The following is a 12186-nucleotide window of genomic DNA, read 5'->3' as shown; positions in this document are numbered from 1 at the left end:
CACTTGGCGCGATTATAGGCTCTGTTTTAAGAGTTCGCACAATATGATATGCACGTTACAATAGTTAATGCCTGTTCCTCGGCGCTTTAACCATTTTTAGTTGTGCAGGCCTGTGTTAGGTGATTTGACGTTTAAATGTCACAAAATATTATGTGTTTTGTAGTTTAAAATTTAGGGCTATATACAAAAATTGTGTCGGCAATACCGGTACTCATTGTTAGGTAATACAAATGACGTTGCTATAAACTCACACAACAATTTGTTGGTCGCTTGGTATTGGGGATCCAAAAACGAGTCACAGGCTCTAAATGATTTGAAGCACGCTTTCTTCGTGAAGAACATGTAGAAGACAACAATTATCATGCTGACTACGATGATGACCACGAGAAACCATATTGCCGACGTTGAAACTGCAAACCAAGTACAACTGTCAGTGGTATTCAACCTATACAATTCGGCTTTCATTTTATCTATCTTGCATATCATTAACCAGCACGTGATGAAGTACAACTGTAGGCCAAACTCTATACGTTTTCATCATGAATAATTTATTGCGCCCAAGCCACAGAACGGTAAAACACCGGGAACCACTAAGAAGGAGTTTATGTATCGCCCCCAACAAAAAGCAGGAATGTTAAACCTACTATTAGTACTATGGGACCCACGAATTGCGCATAGCGAAAGATGGTCTTAAAATATCGTAATCACGCTACGCCAAATTGCAGTGTTGTAATGACTTAAGTCAATTTGACTTAAGTGCACTTAAGTCACTGTTTTCAAATGACTTGACTTGACTTAAGTCTTTTGACCAAAATGACTTGACTTGGACTTAAGTCATTATGTCAAATAACCTGGGATTAAATTAAGTGTTTTTCAATAAAATTTATTTTAAGTTTTGCACATTAAACACTTTAAGTGCTGTATATTGCGTTTGTGTTAGTTTTTTAGTTAAGTGTTGCTTATGATCGGACAATTTTACCAATTTCAATAGTTTAACAATTTACTTTTATGTCAATGACATGACTTGAAATTGACTTGCTCTCATAATGACTTGACTGGGACTTAACTTAAGCAACCGATGACTTGGACTGGGACTTGACTTGTTATTTTCGCAAAAGACTTGACTTGGACTTAAGTTATTTTTCAAATGACTTGACTGGGACTTTAGTTATTTCAAAATGACTTGTTTACAACACTGCCAAATTGCAACAAACTTGCATAGCAAACGATTTGCCAAATTGCAACAAACTAACATAGCAAACCAATTTTCCCATTAAGAAGTTTTTTCTAGCTGATGCCGCAAAGTCGTGCAATAATTATAATCTTGTTGATATATAGAGTTAGTATAAAATTTTAGTAAACTGGGAACAAAGTAGGCTAAACATTTAATTCACATAGCTGCTTGTTTTAGTGCCTTTTCAATGTCTATACAGCACGTTGTCCTGGTTAATCGGTAAATGACGTTTAAAGCGAAAATTATGTTTTACTGCACAAATGGTTGGTGGTACTGCGCAACACCAGTTGGTCATATCAGAAAATAGTTTTCAACATGTGGGATGCATTAAGCAATCAAGCGGTTCGCAGGTTGCTCACCCCCTTTATAAAGATTTAGCGATTTATTTACTGCCGAATTGTAGCTTTATTGTACCATACCTGCTTTGTCCAATGTCATCTAACCAGCAACAAGCACAAGGAAATAAAGAAATTAAACATATCCGTAGCGCGCATTGGTGGAGTAAGTGATAAAGTTGAGGGTGGACTTTTGGATTAGGAAACAATTTGTTTAGATCTTATTCTGACGGGTTTAGGTCTTATTACGATTTAACCATTATTCCCACAATTGTATATTAGTTCTATTTTATTTCGAAATGTATTTTATTCTGACCATGATCTCATTATAATTTTGGTCATATTGCTGATGCATTCAACTATAGTTTCTCCAGAAGTTGCTAAACTGTCTTTTCATAGAACTTAAGCCAATTTTTTTACTTATATGGATTGTTCAACGTGCACAGGAAGTCAGTATTGTGACATAGCTTTAGCAGCTTAGTCAGACGATAAGTCAACTTCACGTTTTGTGTTTTTTTTGTCCTAGTATAACATAATACATTTTTCATTGTTTTAATATTATTCAATTTCAAAATAACTAAGGCAAAAAGTTTTGACAGTAAATGTCAAGTGAAATGCAAAGGGTGGAAAACTAATAGGGTTTGATCTAAGGCTCTATTCCTTATTTGCTTACAAGACACCATATATTATTGGCCAGTTTGTCAATTTTTTTTCCAATCAAAATATCAAGCATTTAGTTAAAGAAACAGTTGCAACAACTTAAATACTTTAGCTGCAAGCTTCAAGTGAAGCAAAATATTTTTCCCATTAACTTTAAACTATACGACAAACTTAAGATATTTATGTTTTCGCGGTAATCTGATCTGCTTGTCAAGCTGCACAAAGTTTTGTCCCTTATGGCCCAAAAAATTTCCCACTTAGTTTGTTTTAAAGGCATTCTTGCGATTGTGAGAGAGAGGGTGCGTTATCAACAACACTCACGTATCCCAAAATTCAACGTATTGTTACGCTAATGTAGTTTATATATTAGTCAAATGATTTATCAGTTGTACGAAAAGGTTTCCTCTAAGGTGCGCAACTGCGCAAACGCAGAACTAGACTACATGCCCATTCAAATAGCTTACTAATTTTCGGGTTAATTTTCCTTATAAAAAGGCATTCAACCAGACAAAGTACGTTCATTAAAAAAGGCAACAAAAAAGAAAAATTTATAGGCCTATGATATTCAATGCGGACTTTATTCGAATTTCGGCAATTTATTTTACTTATGCTAAAGTCCTAAATAGTCTTTTTAAAACAAACAGTATCACAATAAAAAAAATTTGGAGGGAGCACTGGTGGTATAATAATAAACCAGAAGAATTTACTGTAAGAAATGGTTGTACTACAAGACTATAAGTTAATGTTTCTTAATCTTTTTCGCGGCGACCCGAAGTTTAAGCGTTAATATAACAGCGAAGCTTTGGCGACCCAATTCTATTCTTTGAACTTTTTATAAGTGAACAAAACGAATTACAAATAGCATAAATAAATTCTAATTTAATTAATTTAAGCCATGTCTTCGTATTTTACCCACAATTTTCTCAAATTTTGAAAAAATATTGCTCTGGACCGATCTCTATAAATCTAACCATGTGAACTACCATACTGCCGTCGGCGACCCAAACAAATTAAACGGCGACCCAACTTTGGGTCGCGACTTATAGGTTGCGAAACACTGCTATAAATATATAGTAACTCGAGTTTGGCCTACTTCAATCTGTTTTACGAATATACAAATTCTTGCCTGAAAATCTATCATTTTCAAATTACATCAAATTATTGCTGATGCAGATAAACCATGTAAAAGTAAAACCATATAGCGTGTCTAAAGTTTATTAAAGAAAAATAGAACAAGCTAAGTAGGCCTTTAGTATTAATATTAACCTCCTGCACTTTGCATAACCTCTCTTCACGTAGACTTCATTTGAGGCACTTTAAATATGTTGCAAGATCGTTCTTTAACTTTCCAGATTTGAAACGACGCACTTGTCAATATTTTTTTAATTTTAGGTGCAGCGCACTAAATGGTATAGCTTTTTATACATTGAAAAGAAACGCGCTCTCCGTGATCCTCATGTGTGCGTTGAGCTAAAAGCAGCTGTTAACGCAAAGGAAGAAGGCTGTCTTTACTCATTTGAACGGAAACGGTTGGCGTGATAAAAAACAAATCAGTAACAAAACTGAACAACGTATTGCAGTGCTTAGCGCCCAGCCACTAAGTTACGGTGCATCAAAAATATTGTGGTAACATATAGGCATCTGTGGCTGGTTTGTCGCCTTGGTTATACCTCATATATACAATGCACGGTACCAAAGCTGCTATTATCTGTTAAACATCCTGTATTGAGGTTAAAGCGTAAGTATAATAATTGATGATGATTAAGTTGTAAAATTCGGCTGTTTCCGGATTCGCACAAAACCTGTCGCGAGTTGAATTAGCTGCCTAAAGAATTAACACTTACAGAAGAAACAACTGCATATAGATCTCACACGTATAAAATGCTGAGTTTATCCCCTAAAATTACAAACGTTAACACGATAATATGATGCACACTGCACAGTTATTAAAGCAAATTTGCAACAGGACATAAAATGGCGTCTTAACTAAATTATTGTTTGTTTCAAACTTTTTACTAATGCTATAAGGTGATAGAAGTCTAAATGAATAAAATATACTAACATACAGATAGCCAGTGTGTTACTTTTATGATTTGCAAACAAGGAATCCTATGCAAAGTCGAACCCTCCGTGCTCTGATTCTCTGTCGGTTGGTTCAAACAAACCACCTGCCAATGTGATAACTGATAACCTGTGTAGGACAACAATATTAGACTTCGTGAGATTTATGTGTCGCTCGCATGTACCTTTTACTTTACACTTTAGGTTTTGAGTTGTCGTCTTCGATGTTAATGCACACGTTCTTATGGAAAAAATTAGTTCGGTAACCCTTTAAGGTTTAAACCAGTTGCGCCAAACCTTTTTGTTCTCGTAACCCCCTTTTCAGTTGTCAAAAACTTACGCGACCCCTAAATCCGAATCACATTCACATTGGCAAAATGTCCACATTTCTAGACGGATTGTTTCATAATTAAATGTCCGTATGTATGTCTGTAGGCTGTACACAATTATGGCTGAAGTTACGATGGATTTCTTTCGTCACTTTGCGATTTTTTCTAGACAACTCTGTTTGACTAAAGGTGAAGCCACAACTAAGACCTATAAAGCAACAATATCTTTAAGTAAAATTATCTGTAGTATCTATGTGTTAAACCCAACGACAAAATAAGGCCATATATAATATTTACCCAAAATAAGATTCAAAATCGTGTTAATAAGACCTCAGCCTCAATCAGGAGTGAAAGTAAAACAATGTTCTTGCCGAAACACTTGGAAAGGACTAGACATGACGTCACAAGGTCACGTCATAACAGGGCGCCTAAAACAAGTAACCTTAGGAAACCTCAGGTCATCGTTCGATAAAGTGCAGAAATAAGCAACTGAATTTTTAGTTAAACTTTTTATGGGAATGGCCGGTCATTTCCATACAACATAATTTTACCGCAAAGCCTCATTATTGCTACAGAATAAAGTGCCTATGTTTTTTTAGGTTTAGCCAAAGGTTGTTTCTTTCATTCTCAATATTTTTAATAAACGCCTCGATTAAACTGCATTGAATCTTTAAAATAACCAGGATGGATTACCCATAAGCAATTTAAGCACGTGCTTAGGGCACCAAAGGTGTACGCTACCTCAGAAGTTTTTATAGACAAACTTTCAATGGTGTCTCAGTATCTAATAAAATAATTCGAGTCAGTCAGACGACTCAGAACTCAAAAGTGGCCCGGATGATTAATTACTTTTTTGCTTATTTTTCTTTTTCAAGTATCATCATCTTAAACTCTCTATAAATTAGTGGTTCTCAATTTTTTTTTTAAATTACGCAACGGTCGCCTAGCAATTTTTTAAATTGCTAACGGCCCCCTTAAAAATATACATTTACAGAAAATGTGAAACCTTTAACCAATCACTTTATTTGAGTGAAGCAATCACGAACAGTTTTAAAACCGTGACCGTACCAAGGAGTCGAACCGTTTGACTTTTTGCGGTTCAGGTTCGGTTCGGGTTGAAGGATTTTTTCGGAATCCGGTTCAGTCCTGGTTTAGGTTTCGAGCAATTTAAAAGTTCCGGTTCAGCTCCGGTTCGACCATCGTTATTTCAAAACCGGTTCATAAAGTTCCGGTTCGAATACAATATTGCGTTAAATCTAAAAATGTGGGTCAATAAATGTAGAGAAATAAAAGGAAATCATTTCATCCAAGTTACGTAACGTAATAAAAAAAACAGCAACGCATTATTGAATCATCTAAATTCTAAAAAATAAAAAATAAACGTTTTATTTAATCAATATTCATATTTTTTTCATAAAATTTCAAACATGGCCTAAATTAACTCTGTAAAATGCAGATTGTTGCGTCATGCTGGATTAAACCGCTTTTTTGTACAGGTTCGGTTAAGGTTCCGGTTCTTTTAATTTATTCGGTTCAGTTCCGGTTCGGCTCCTTTAAAATCTTGCAAAAAAATGGTTCAGGAACGGTTCCGGTTCGGAAAAAATTGACCCAAAACCGGTTTATAAAGTTCCGGTCCGGTTCCGGACCGTACAGCCGACAGTGGCAGCGCAGCAAGCTGTAAAAACGTAATTATAATTAGCACAACGCAGTACTATGGCGTCACGATGCACAATTCAACTTCAATCACGTGATGAACAACAAATCGTAGCTTGTACCGATGAGCGCAAACACGTTGGAATTACGCAGAGGCGTAGCTAGGGGGGTGCGGGGGGTACATATTTCCCCGGGCGCCAAGGTAGAGGGTCGCCAAAATGAGGCTTACAAATTTTTTACAACAAGGGCAAAAATGTGTGGCAGACGTCATCTGATACGCAACTCACACCCAGACTTATGCTGTTACCAGCCATCACAGCAGCCAAGATACTGATTCTGCGTGCAGCTGGTTTCGTTTACCTTAGTGGTTCTTAACCTTTATTAAACCACGCCCCCTTTGGTAATTATCCTGCGCTTCGCGCCCCCTACGAAAAGCAATTCGGTATTTTGGAATTACATATTAGTTAGACAACATAAAAAAGAGTAAAGTGTATCGTTGGTCGCACGTAGCGCGAAAAAGTTCTGTTTAGTTGGTTAAACTAGCTGAAAAAAGGTTCGTGTCTCCGTGTTTCTAGCCTGTTATCATATATAAAATAGTTGGAAAACGGATAACTTTTATCCTTTATCTATAAGTTAGCCAAACTATAATTTACATATGACCGTTTTTCTTCGAAAAACATGCAATGGTACTCACAGAGACTTTGTGCTAAGTACAATTGTCAACAAAACCGGAAAAAAACAAGAAAATAAACGAAAACTTTTTAGAAGTTTCAATCGTTAAGTTGGGCAAAAAAACAGAGTTTGTACAGGCGTAATAGTGATGCCTAACCCAATTGCACAACTATATACCGTATAATTGTTCCGACTAAACAGCCCTAATCGGTCGTAAAAGTAGCAATTATAGTCCAGCAACTGAAAAACTATTAAAAATTAGTAGCGAAGCTCGCAAATCGCAAATCCATGAACTATGTCTTCAGTCAACTACACGTGTAATTTTAATGTAAAGTATAGGACATCATAAAAAACAGAATAAACACCAAACTAAACCATTAAAATCACTATAAAAGCCAAGACTCATTTCGTAATGGACTGAGCCAAGCTGCTGTATAACAGGCCAAAACAAAATACTCGATCTGGGGATTGAGCTGGACAAAAGAAGCAGGTGACGTAAGAGAATGCCTGGACAACTGGCAAGAGATGCAGGACTTTCATCAGAAGAAGAAATTGTGCGCGTTATGAAGAATGTATTTGATCGGCTTCAATATGAGATGTCAACACGTTTTTTCACGACTAAAATACCTGAACAATAAGTTTGGATATTTGCTGGACGTTAAAGACTCTTCTATCTGACACAGACGAGGATGCAACGCGTCGAAATTGTGCAGATTTTGCGAATTTCTACGACACGAACATCAATGGCAACAATATTTTCAATGAATTTGGTAGTTGCCGAATGCTGCTCAGTAACCGAACTGAAGCTCCTTTAGAGTTTATTGGTTTTATTGTGTTTTATGATGATGACGTATTTCCAAATATGCGATCTTCACTACGAATTCCGTTAGCAATAGCAGTTTCAATTGCAAGTTGTGAGCGGTCGTTCAGCAAATTGAAACTTATTTTGTTGTATCTGCGTGCAACGCCGTGCATCAATGGGGCAGGATCGTCTCAAAGATTTTGCTATTCTTAGAGTTGAAAGAGAAACATTGGAAACAACAGATTTCGATGACGTGATTGACCAGTTTGCGACAGTGAAATCAAGAAAAAATCTATAGTTGTTAATCATTCATGTTTGACAGTGACTAAGTGAGTCATACGTGTAGTTTGTATAACCAAAACGCTTCTTAACTGTTTTTCGTATAAAGTACGGTACCGGTACCTTATATTATGTTAATTAAATAAAAAATGTGATTAAACATGGATGAGGTGCGCCCAATTTATAGTTTGCCCCCGGGCGCAAAATACCCTCGCTACGCCTCTGGAATTACGTTAGTTAGCGTAATGTCACTTTGCGAGTATAGGTCGAGCCTGAGTTTGGCTTTCTTTCTTTTGTCTCACAATCATGTCTATGTTATTATTATTGTGTTTGTTACGCTTGGTTCGAAAAAGTAAGTCACCTGAAATTGTTAGTGCACGAAAAGTTTTTTCTTTACGTCGTGTTGAGTTTTTGTTAGGTGCTCCGTGGTCGAGAAAAATTTATCTCGCCCCAGTTTGAGAACCACAGCTATAAATGTTTATAGGTATGAGAAATGACACATATAGGGCACTAAAGTCTTAATTAAGTGCTTTGGGCCTCTAAAAGGCATGATCCGGCCCTGAACATAACATACCAAATGTAAAATCCCGACTAAAACAAAATGATGTTTAAAAGTATAATATCATAGAGATCAATGACAGACAGGTTTTTGTTCAAGATTAAGCCTGCTTGGAGATTATTTTTCGCCTGTCACATGACTACGCGAAAAGCAAATCATGCCACGTCTTTTTACTGACGTCAAGTTGTAAATTAATGAAATAAAACTGTGTTTTCACTTAATTAATCCATAATTGATTTGTATACAACTATTGTTTAATTGATACTTATTAATGTGAATTTAACTTAGGTACGATCTTTGTTCGGAGATAACGTTGTTGTACTTGAAATGGCGTGTTTTGTTAATGTTGTTAAGAACATTTGTATACGGTTTATACGCTAGGTAAATTCGTATATTTTTGTTGCTTTATTGAACCGAATTTAATTTGAGCCATAGATTTAATAGAATTCGATGTTTTTATAAGTTTTAAGAAAGTCTTTGGGAAAGAAAGTATTGATTTAAGCCTATATAAAAGTCAACACTCCAGGGCCAGATGTGGGATTTTTGTTTAGGTGGCATAAAAATTTTCAGAGATGACGTCACTAAGTTATGTTTAGTTGTTTAAATCAACAAATAACCTCTAAAGGGTGTGGGGTGTATGTGGGCGTATACAACTAAACTAAGCAAATAGCTAGTAAAGCACTTTCTGAGGCTATTTACCCCTACCACTTTTTTACAGTAACAAAACGAGTTGCCAAAACTAAAATTGCAATGAAGAAATAAAGATTGGAGATTAAATATAATAGTAATCCTTGACTAACCCGCGCTCGCACCAAACGCTTAACACAAATAATGTTAGCAATAAAAGCCTGAGTGAAAATGTGTGGTAATACTAATTTACAAAATGATGAATGGTTGGAACGCTCACTAATTTAAGTGTTACCCCGTTAAAACAATTATTAAACCAACGCACAACATTTGAGTTAGGTTGGGGGTTAGCGTTTGGGTGAAGGTGGGTCAAGTGTTCTTATATTTAATAATAATACTGTGAGCGTTCCGACCATTCATCATTCCGTAAATTAGTGTTACCCAAAATGTGGTAGAAATCTCGGCGGTCCTCTAGAATCCTAGCAAAACGAACATTATTGGAGGGATGAGGTTGTCTGCCTGGAATTTATATTTTTGTGGCTACCCGTATTATTTTTCAAAAGGTCTGAAAGTTTTTTTTTACATAGACTTCATTGTTACGTTATCCTTTAAGTATTAAACGACCAATTTGTTTTATGTTGTTTGCAATTGAAGCCTATGCTTTGGATTAACGCTTTCTTATCATATTAAGCGATCAAGCATCATAGCGTGTTTAAAGATTTAGGAATTAACCTACGTCACAAGAAGCAGTATGAAAAATTGCGTATCAAAGTTAGAAAAAAAACAGATTACAGTTCTGTCTATTTCAGGCTCAGTTGATAGGTTGATGCACATTTTACCAGAAGAGGTTTTACTCCAACATAACTCTTATCAGCCTATTAGCTTTGACCTATATCAGAGTTTGGCAACCTTTTCATAGACGCGTGTCTAACCTAACTTACAATGTTTTGGCTGCCCCATATTAATTTTTAACTGACCATTTTAGTCTACATTTAAAAATGGGTTTAATTAAAATAAGAATAAGAGGTTAAATTAATTAAGATATTAAAACTTTGATGGTTATAGTTTCAGGGTATGCATGAAAGCGCAAAAAAATACAGCTACGTTGTGAAAATACTTCAACAATATATGGAGAACCGGGCCTCCAGTTTGTAAAAAAAGGTTGCAGGCTTAATGTTTTAAATTAGGAAGTTGTATTTTGCGAGTTTGGTACTTCGATTAATAAATCTGCTATTCGAATCTGTCCAAAGCAGTAAGTTTCGAACATTATTTTGGTGAACCTGAACTGTGCAACTGGTATGGGGTATCTTTATTATAACTTTTTCAAAGTGGAAAATGCACACTAATTGCAAGTGGGACTTGATGAAATTCCATGACGTTTTTACTCCCTGGCAAAAATCAAGGGCAGTTTTGCAATTGTTCTATTTGGCTGGATGTTAATTGACTGTTTCCAATGTGGTTTTCTCCCTATTTTTATGTAGTCATTAAGGGCAGACTGAAATTTGTTGAATTTCTAAATTGAACATCCAGGGCCCTCTTAATGAATTTCTGAATACACCCCATGTTTGCATCTATGCCCCTGGGCGATTTTCTGCTAAGCGCATTTGTGCCAAATTTAGGGTACTTTCGCTTAAAGTGTGCAAGCAAAAAAATAATAATTAAAAGTCGTTTATTTACTAAAATTTGATCTTTAGTGAACACTATTTTACAAGGATTATTACATAAAATAGCTTAGGTACTCCATTTTTACTTCACCAAAGTTTCAAAAAATGCCAAAATTAGTATTATCCGAACTACTTACAGTCAAAAATGTGCCAATATTAGTTTTATTTGACCTATGTACAGAGCTACATACAACCCAAAAGGGCCCAAATTTGTTTTGTCTGGGCTATTCGTACTGACTAAAAAGTGCTCAAAATAGTTTTATTTAAGCTACACATGACCAAAAATGTTCCAAATTAGTTTTAGTGGAGCTATGTACGGACAAGTGCCCAATCACTGTAAGAAAAATTCAGAACCTGTTTAAAAGTGAAAATTGCTTACTGCCAAACTGCTGCAATTCACTCAATAATTGCCTGAATGACATTTGTGCGGTCTCATTACACTTTGCTAAGTCTGCCACACAAACTAGGAACTATCAATTGAAATCGCTTCTCAAGCTAGCGCTATACTCCAAATAAACACACTGTTTATGTCTGCGAGAAAATAATTGTCTTTTTAATTAAGTTTTCTGTGCATATTGCTCTGTCTCTTCCTTGTAACGAAAACATCTCTGTCTAACATATCAAGCCAAAAATAACATATTATTTATTTAGGAGTTAATAAAAGCTAATACATATACAATATATAGAAATACTTTTCAATGGGTTCTATGCGCAGCGGATATTAACAGACTAAAAACAGTCAAGACCATAAAAAAGGTCTTCCGCGTCTATTTGAGCACTAGTACACCGAAAAGCCATCGCAGACTCGCCGAATCTGTCGATCTATGATGCAAGCAGAGCAAGCCAGAAAAACAACTGGCCTGCAGTGAGGTTCGAACTCACGACCTCCGGTCAAACCGGGACCGTCGCTCTACCAACTGAGCTATGCAGGCTCAGAGAGGAGCGAGTCGAGAAACAACCATGCGCCAATACTTGCACATTTTGTTAGTACAAGCAATAGCTCAGTTGGTAGAGCGACGGTCCCGGTTTGACCGGAGGTCGTGAGTTCGAACCTCACTGCAGGCCAGTTGTTTTTCTGGCTTGCTCTGCTTGCATCATAGATCGACAGATTCGGAGGGGCTAGATCACAGATGTTATTAAACGCATATGTTTGTGTGTGTCTTTCATTATTTGAGCACTATGCGCAAACTTTTGGGCACCTGCGCACATGGTACAAAATTAAAGGAAACACTGCCCATTAGCAACTATCCTTACACCGACATTTGGGTATTAAAACACTTGATTTGTACCAGTGGCTTGTATTAGTGTGCT

General features: G+C 36.2%; 1 non-coding gene across 1 annotated transcript; it reads right to left on the bottom strand.

The window, feature by feature from the left end:
• Positions 1 to 11732: 11732 nt before the first annotated feature.
• Positions 11733 to 11807, bottom strand: Trnat-ggu (transfer RNA threonine (anticodon GGU)). The gene has a single exon. It is a non-coding gene; the product is annotated as a tRNA-Thr (tRNA).
• Positions 11808 to 12186: the final 379 nt, after the last annotated feature.

Source organism: Ascidiella aspersa, chromosome 1 (genome assembly GCF_963924565.1).
Source record: "Ascidiella aspersa chromosome 1, kaAscAspe10.2, whole genome shotgun sequence".
Classification (NCBI taxonomy): domain Eukaryota; kingdom Metazoa; phylum Chordata; class Ascidiacea; order Phlebobranchia; family Ascidiidae; genus Ascidiella; species Ascidiella aspersa.
Note: the sequence above shows the minus strand (reverse complement) of the source record. Positions and strands in the feature narration are given on the sequence as shown.